Source organism: Tupaia chinensis, unplaced genomic scaffold (assembly GCF_000334495.1).
Source record: "Tupaia chinensis unplaced genomic scaffold, TupChi_1.0 Scaffold000138_1, whole genome shotgun sequence".
In the NCBI taxonomy this organism is placed as follows: domain Eukaryota; kingdom Metazoa; phylum Chordata; class Mammalia; order Scandentia; family Tupaiidae; genus Tupaia; species Tupaia belangeri.
This window is the reverse complement of record NW_006159608.1, coordinates 3,597,351-3,604,445: the sequence shown is the minus strand read 5'-3', so window position 1 is coordinate 3,604,445 and position 7,095 is coordinate 3,597,351.

The following is a 7,095-nucleotide window of genomic DNA, read 5'->3' as shown; positions in this document are numbered from 1 at the left end:
CCAATCAGAGCAAGGTTTCGAAGGTCAGGTTTTTGGAAGGGAACCAATCATGGTAATTGTTTGCTCCCTGAGAAACCTCGGCAGACTCGCCGTGCGCAGCCTCCCACATATCTCCCTTCTCTGTTTTGAGAGATGAGGAAAAGGCCTGGGCATTACGGCGTCCGGTCTCCCTACAATTTTCCACATATTTTGGTTTCCAAACTAAGTAATCCCCTCCAGAGAGTGCAGCGTGGGCCAATGTTTGCCAATCTATTGGTGTAAGCCAATTTTCTGCCACCGAGTCAACTATGGCTAAAGTATATGGAGCTGTAGCTCCATACTGAGCAACTGCTGTTTTAATTTCTTTTATAATATTAAAATCAAAGGCACGTAGGTGGCACCATGCTTGTCCTTGTGGATCTGTGGTTTCTGTTACCCCCTCAAAATCTATCAATGATTGTAGTTTTTGAACTGGTTTAAGTTTTGTACCATGAGTAAAAGTGGGCTGGTGGTGATTCCACGAGGAATCTGCACTTTTAGATTTACCCACTTTTAGTTTTTCTAATTGTGATATTAATTCTTGATGTTCTTTTTCTAACTGAATCTGTTCTTTAAGTTGTTCTATCTTAGTCTGAACTTTTGTCTTAGGTTCAATAACGGGTATCGCCAAAGATGGTGGGGCAGCCTTTTCATGGCAAGAATGATTACACACCAAAGATGGCGCAGATGCGACCGAATCATAAGATGGTGGTCGTTTTTTGAAAGGTGGCCATTTTAAATTATGGTATTTGCCTGTCTTCATTTCGGAAGTTTTTTATTCAGACGGCCATTTTGGGTTTCTGTACGTGACAGTTTTTGTTTCTAAAGTTTTTTGTTCAAACGGCCAATTTAGATTATTGCATTTGTCAGCCTTGGCCTCTAAGATTTCATCCTCTGAACTAGTTGATGACTCGTTTTCCTTTGGCTCTTGTAGAGCCTTAAGGTTCTTTTTCTTTTTTAGTTTTTTAGATTTTTTGAGTTTTGTCTTGCTTTCGGGGCTTTTAACTTCTTCCTCACTATCTAGGGAAATAAGATCCTCTCCCTGTTCTTTTTAAATTTTAGAATCCTTGGTTAGATCTGAGGTGGCTCTAGCCTCCTCCTGGGGTTGATCATTTTGCATGATCTGCTCTCCCTTAGTGGCCATAACGATAAGAGCTTCTATTAAGCTCTGAAGGGATATTTTATGCTGACTAACCTTTTGTCCCATTATTACCCGTACTTAAAATAAAACGTAAGTAAATACTTACCAGGACGTCTTCTCTTCATCCTTCTATATTTTTTGCCAGCCTTTCTTGGAACGAATCTCTGCCATTCCCTTCTGGACGATTCTATGCCACCCTCTTCTGTTTTCCGCCGTGGCCTTTCTGGGTTGTTCTGCACTGGAGCCTTCCTCGGGAGCTCTTCACTGGATCCCCCGTACCCAAGTCCGTGTTCAGGCGCCATGTGATCCCACCCGCGGGACCGTTGAACAGGTTCCTTGGGGGAGGGAGTGAGAGATGAGACAAACACACGCACACACAATATGAGATGGTGATCAAGTCGTCTTCTTCCGTCTACTTACGTTTATTAAGGAAAAGTGGCGAGTTATATACAGCTGGTGGGAACCAATTGGTTGCCCGAAATGCAAATGAGATAGAACAGCATGAACCAATCATTGATGTGGGTGGATCTCTCCCGTTGCCTAGAAACCCAACCACTTCCAGGGAGAACGGTTGGTCACATGATTTCTGAGAAACGGTTTGCTCAGTGAGGAAGTGAGGCCTAATGGTTTCCAAGATGCTGGATAGCTCAAGATGGCGGATAACTCAAGATGGCTTCCGTATGCAGTGCTCGCCACATTTAAGTGTGGAACTTTTATAATTTAGTGTGAAAGGGGATTGATATATACAGGAATCTTCAGATAAATGCTTTCTGTGGGCATGACCCTATAGGGAGTGAGTAGTTGAAGTGTAAGGAAATGCTGTCTCATAATAAAGTTGAAACTGAATGGTAAAGTGCATAAATAATTTTCTGGTGGGAAAGTCAGCTAGACCACTTAGTAGTTTCCAGTGGTTTTGAAATACAGGTAGAAGAGATGCCAAGCCATAGCAGGTGTTTAAATACATGGGTGTGGGGTAGGCAGAGACCTCTTAAATAAGACCTCTAAGCACAGGTAACGACCCTAAAAACAGAGAAATGGGATTACATCAGAGTGAGAAGTTTCTGTACAGCAAAAGACACAGTAATTAGTGTGAATCGACAACCCTCAGAATGGGAGAATGTTTTTGTAAACTATGCCTCAGATAAAGGGTTGATAACCAGAAGGGAATTCAAGCAGCTTACTTGTAAAAAACTGAACAACACAATTAAAAGATAGGAAGATCAGATGAACAAACAACTCTCCAAGGAAGACATATGAACAGGTGAAAAGTGTATAAAAAAAATGCTCAACATCCCTCATCATAAGGGAGATGCAGATCAAAGCCACAATGAGATACCACCCAACCCCAGTCAGAATGGCGAAGATTAAAAAAAAAAACAAAAAATGGTAAGTGCTGGCAGGGATGTGGTAAAAGGGGAACTCTCCTACACTGTTGGTGGGGATGTAAATTGGTCCAGCCACTATGAAGAACAATATGGAGGTTCCTCAAAGACCTACAAATAGAACTACCAGATGATCCACAAATTCCACTCCTGGGTATCTACCCAAAGGACAGGCGAATGCTCAGTCAGAAAAGTGCTTGCTCATCTTTTTTATTGGGCATTATTCACAAGTGCTAAGACATGGAACCAAACCAAATGTCCATGAACAGATGAATGGATTGAAAAAGTGTGGCACATATACTCCATGGAATACTATTCAGCAACAGAAAACAACAAGACCCTGGCATTTGATTGGAAGTGGGTGAATATGAGAGATTTACTACTGAGTGAAGCAAAGCAAACCAGGCTACAAAAGAGAGACATTGTATTTCTCCATTTAATATATACCAACTGTCTGCACTCTGTGGTGGAAACGGAAAGACTAGAGGATATAGATGCTTGATTGAACCAATATACAGTGTATTCTGTATGGAAAAACCTCATTTTGTATGCTGTAATGATGTATAGTGAATGAATCTAAATAATTAAATTAAAAAAAAATAGAATGCTGTGAAACTGCAGAAGAATGGGATGGCAGCCCTGCTGACCTCAAAGCTTCTGATGCGTTGGGATTAGGATGGTCTCTTCTGTCAGGAAACCTTATTCATGGTGTGTGTGGCTTCACTGCCTGCACGACCCTGCCCAGCATGACCCCCCAGATACACCTTTTAAACATTCTGTTGTAGTATCCATTCCCTAATCTGCTTGTCTTCTTTACATGCATTCTTGGCCTGTCAATAATTTTTTTCTGAACCCTCTCCCCCCCAACCCTCATGCAGTCTCCGGTGTCCACAGCTGTCCTGTCCACGTCTATGCCTTCATTTCTTTCAGGTTTCTGTCATAGAGTGCAGACATGTGGTATATGTTAAGTGGGGACACAAAAAGTCCTTCAGAGTCTGCTTTATGTTACTTATCATTATACATTCTAGACTGGCCTCCTTGTTGAGTGGCAGGATCTCTGTTCTTTCTGGGTGAGCGGTGTTTCATTGTATATATGTGCAACATTTTCTTACTCCAGTCATTGGTTGTTAGGCACTTAGGTTAATTCCACATCTTAACTATTGTGAATACTGCTGTGATAAGCGTGGCCGTGCAAATGCCTTTGAGTTCTTGTTCTCTGGGTAAATACCCAGGAGTGAGACTACTGGGTCACAGGGTCATTCTATTTGTAAATTTTTGGAAACTTCCACATTGTTTTCCACACTGGTTGTGCCAGTGTAGTTTACACTCCCACTAGTAGTACACAGGGTTCATTTTTCTCCACAACCTTTGTAGCACTTGTTCTTTCTTTCTTTTTTGATCATAGCCATTCTGTCTGGAGTTAGGCGATACCTAATTGTGGTTTTGACTTGTATTTACTTATGACAAGAAATTTTGGACTTATTTTTCATATTCTTTTTAGTCATTTGTGTGTCTTTCTTTGAGAGTTGTCTGTTCCAGTTCTTTGTCCATTTTTAAATCAGATCATTAGGTTTTTTTTTTTTTTTTTTGCAGGTGAGCTTTGGAGTGTAGTTTGCTAATATTTTCTCCCATTTTATGGGTTGTCTATTTAAGGAAATAGTTTTATAGCCAATGTTATTTTTCTTTCTTCTGAAATTGTTGTGCTGCTAAAATAACTGCACATTATCAGCTCCTGCTGTTTTCCAGCAGTGGAGATGCCAGGATGAACCCACATCTCAAAAGGTGGCAACCACATGGAGAAATAGGTGTGCTGCACTGGGCTTGATGTCCAGCCACAAAACACAGCAAGGGAGAGAAAATCACATATCCAGGGGAATCAGGACAGCAGGCTAACTCCTGGAAGACAAGGATTGTTCATTTTTTTAAGTATAAAATTGAATATCAAGCAAGCTTGGGACTTAGAAAAGAGAGCATTTTGGAAGTAAAGGAGCAGGAAAGCCTAGGGACAAGGATGTCTGCCATTTTCATCTTCAAACCAACCTTTCAGAAACGTCTGGAGAACACCTATACGGATAACAACTGTCTTTATATTTCTACATTACTCTGCCCACTGGTTTCAAGAGATGCTTCCTCATGCAGCAGCCCTTCTCAGAAATTTATTGTGCACATAAGTTCTGAGAAATCATTTGAAGAATCTGGTTAACGTTGTTTAACTCATAATTTCCCAAGGTTATTAAATAGTATGATCTCTACTTTCTCTACCCTTAAAACTTAAAGTCTGTGGAAACTGATATGGCACACAACGTTGAAAACAAGATCTTAACTCAGAGTTTCATAACAGCCCAGTGAAGGAGTATCAGAGTCCCCATTTTGTGGTTGGAAAATGAAGCTCAGAAGGTCACATAACTTGCTTAAGAACACAGCACAAAATTAATCATGACCAGGGCAGGAACCAAGATCCTGTGAGTAGGTCTGAGGGCTTTCTTGCTTCACCTTGCTGGTGCTGCAGTAGATGTAAGTAGACTATGGTTTTCCTTGACATTCTCTTACCTACATTACCGTACTTTTTTTTTAAAATTTTTATTTTTTATTTTTATGGAGAGGTTTTTGTAATAGGGTGCATGTGCTTGCCAGAAAGACAGAGACAGAGAAACAGAAAGTGAGATATCAACCACCCCAGGGGTGGATGACCATACCGCAATCCATTCTCCTCCATCCTCCTCTCAGGATCTTGGGCACTCACACACACACGCTGGAGTGAGTTTAAGCCGCCAGGTCTGGGACTTGAACCGAGGTCAGCTACATAGGAGTCCAGCGACATAGTCATTACGCCAATTGCTGGTCCCATCTTACATTGTTTTAAAACAATGTTATAATTTCTTAATTATCATTAACAGTAATACTTTAATTGTAGAAGTAATATCTTGATTGAAGAACATTAGAAATTAACAGTAAGTGAGGCTGGCAGGTGGCATGGTAGTTGAGGGTGTTGGACTCCCACATGGCCAACTGCAGCTAACATCCTGGATCTGGTGGCTGAGTTTATCTCTCTCTTTCTCTCTCTGGCCCTCTCTGGTCAAATTAAAGTAAGTAGATAAATAAAGTTAAATAATTAAAAAAATAAATTAACATTAAGCAAAGAGGGAAAAATAAGTTGTAATTCCACGAATTAGCTGTTATCACTTCGGTTTTGTTTTTGAGAGGTTTTTGCTATGGGGCGTGTGTTCACCAGAAAGACAGAGAGAGACAGAGAGACAGAAAGTGAGAAATCACCCCCCAGGAGGGATGGCCACACCGCAATCCCTTCTCCTCCATTCTCCTCTCGGGATCTTGGGCACGCATGCACATGCGCCCGGCATGAGTTTTAAGCCACCAGGTCCAGGACTCAAACTGCAGTCGACTACGTGGGAGTCCAGTGACATAGCCATTACGCTAACTGCTGGTCCCCTATTACCACTTTCAATAGTTCAATGTGTAATTCTTTCAGACTTTTCTATTTACATATGTTTAAAACTCACATACGACAATCCATCAACTCTAAGATCCATATTGATGAAAAGTTGTACCATTACGTTATAAACAACAAAGGAAGTGGGAATCATGACACCACTGTTAATGATGGTTGAAATGACATGCATGAATCAGCCCTGTGGCCTTGTTACTTTGAAATGTCTTTCCACAGTTCTGCAGGCGTGGTGATTTCTCCATGTTCATCTGTGTAACTGGACAGGAATTAGGCGATCTTTTGTGTCTCAGTAACAAATGTAACAGCATTCAGCTGTAGGTACCTTCCTCTCTAGGTCTTACAAAGCACGTGGTTGTTGCTTTGCAATATCATATTATATTACCTTGAATTCTCCCACACTGAATATTTGCCTCATTGATATACACAGAAACTCTGCTTAGGTGCAAAATAAAAATGCAATTCTTTTTTTTAAAAGAACTATTTTCTTTAACTTTATTTATTTTAATTTGACCAGAGATGGACAGGGTGCGTGTGTGTGTGTGTGTGTGTGTGTGACTTGTAGGACTTCTTTATATGTCTTCTTATAAACATATAAATGTACTAATATATCCTTATGTATTCAGGATAAAAAGCCCCTTTGCATATGTATGTTACAAATACACAACTCCTCAGCACACACACACACACACACACACACACTGTGGTTTGTCTTTATTTATTTTTTAATCTCTTGCCAGAGAAAGAGGGAAAAGAGACAAAAGAAGCACCCCCGATGGGCGCGGGCATGCCGTGATCGTTTGCCTCTGGTTCTCCATCCTCTCAGGATCTGGGGCATGCGTGCACGTGCTAGTCATGTTTTTCAAGTCTCAGGGGCCGGGGTTTGAACTGTGACTGGCCATGCAGGCTCTGGCTTCCTAGGCACAGGGCTCAGCCACCAAACTCCAGGGCTAGCCTTCCTGTCGGTTCACTCTCCCTTTCACTGTAGGGCGCGTGCGCTCGCCAGACAGCCAGACAGAAACATAGAGACAGAAAGCGAGAAATCACCCCCAGGGGGGATGGTCACGCCACAATCCCTTCTCCTCCATTCT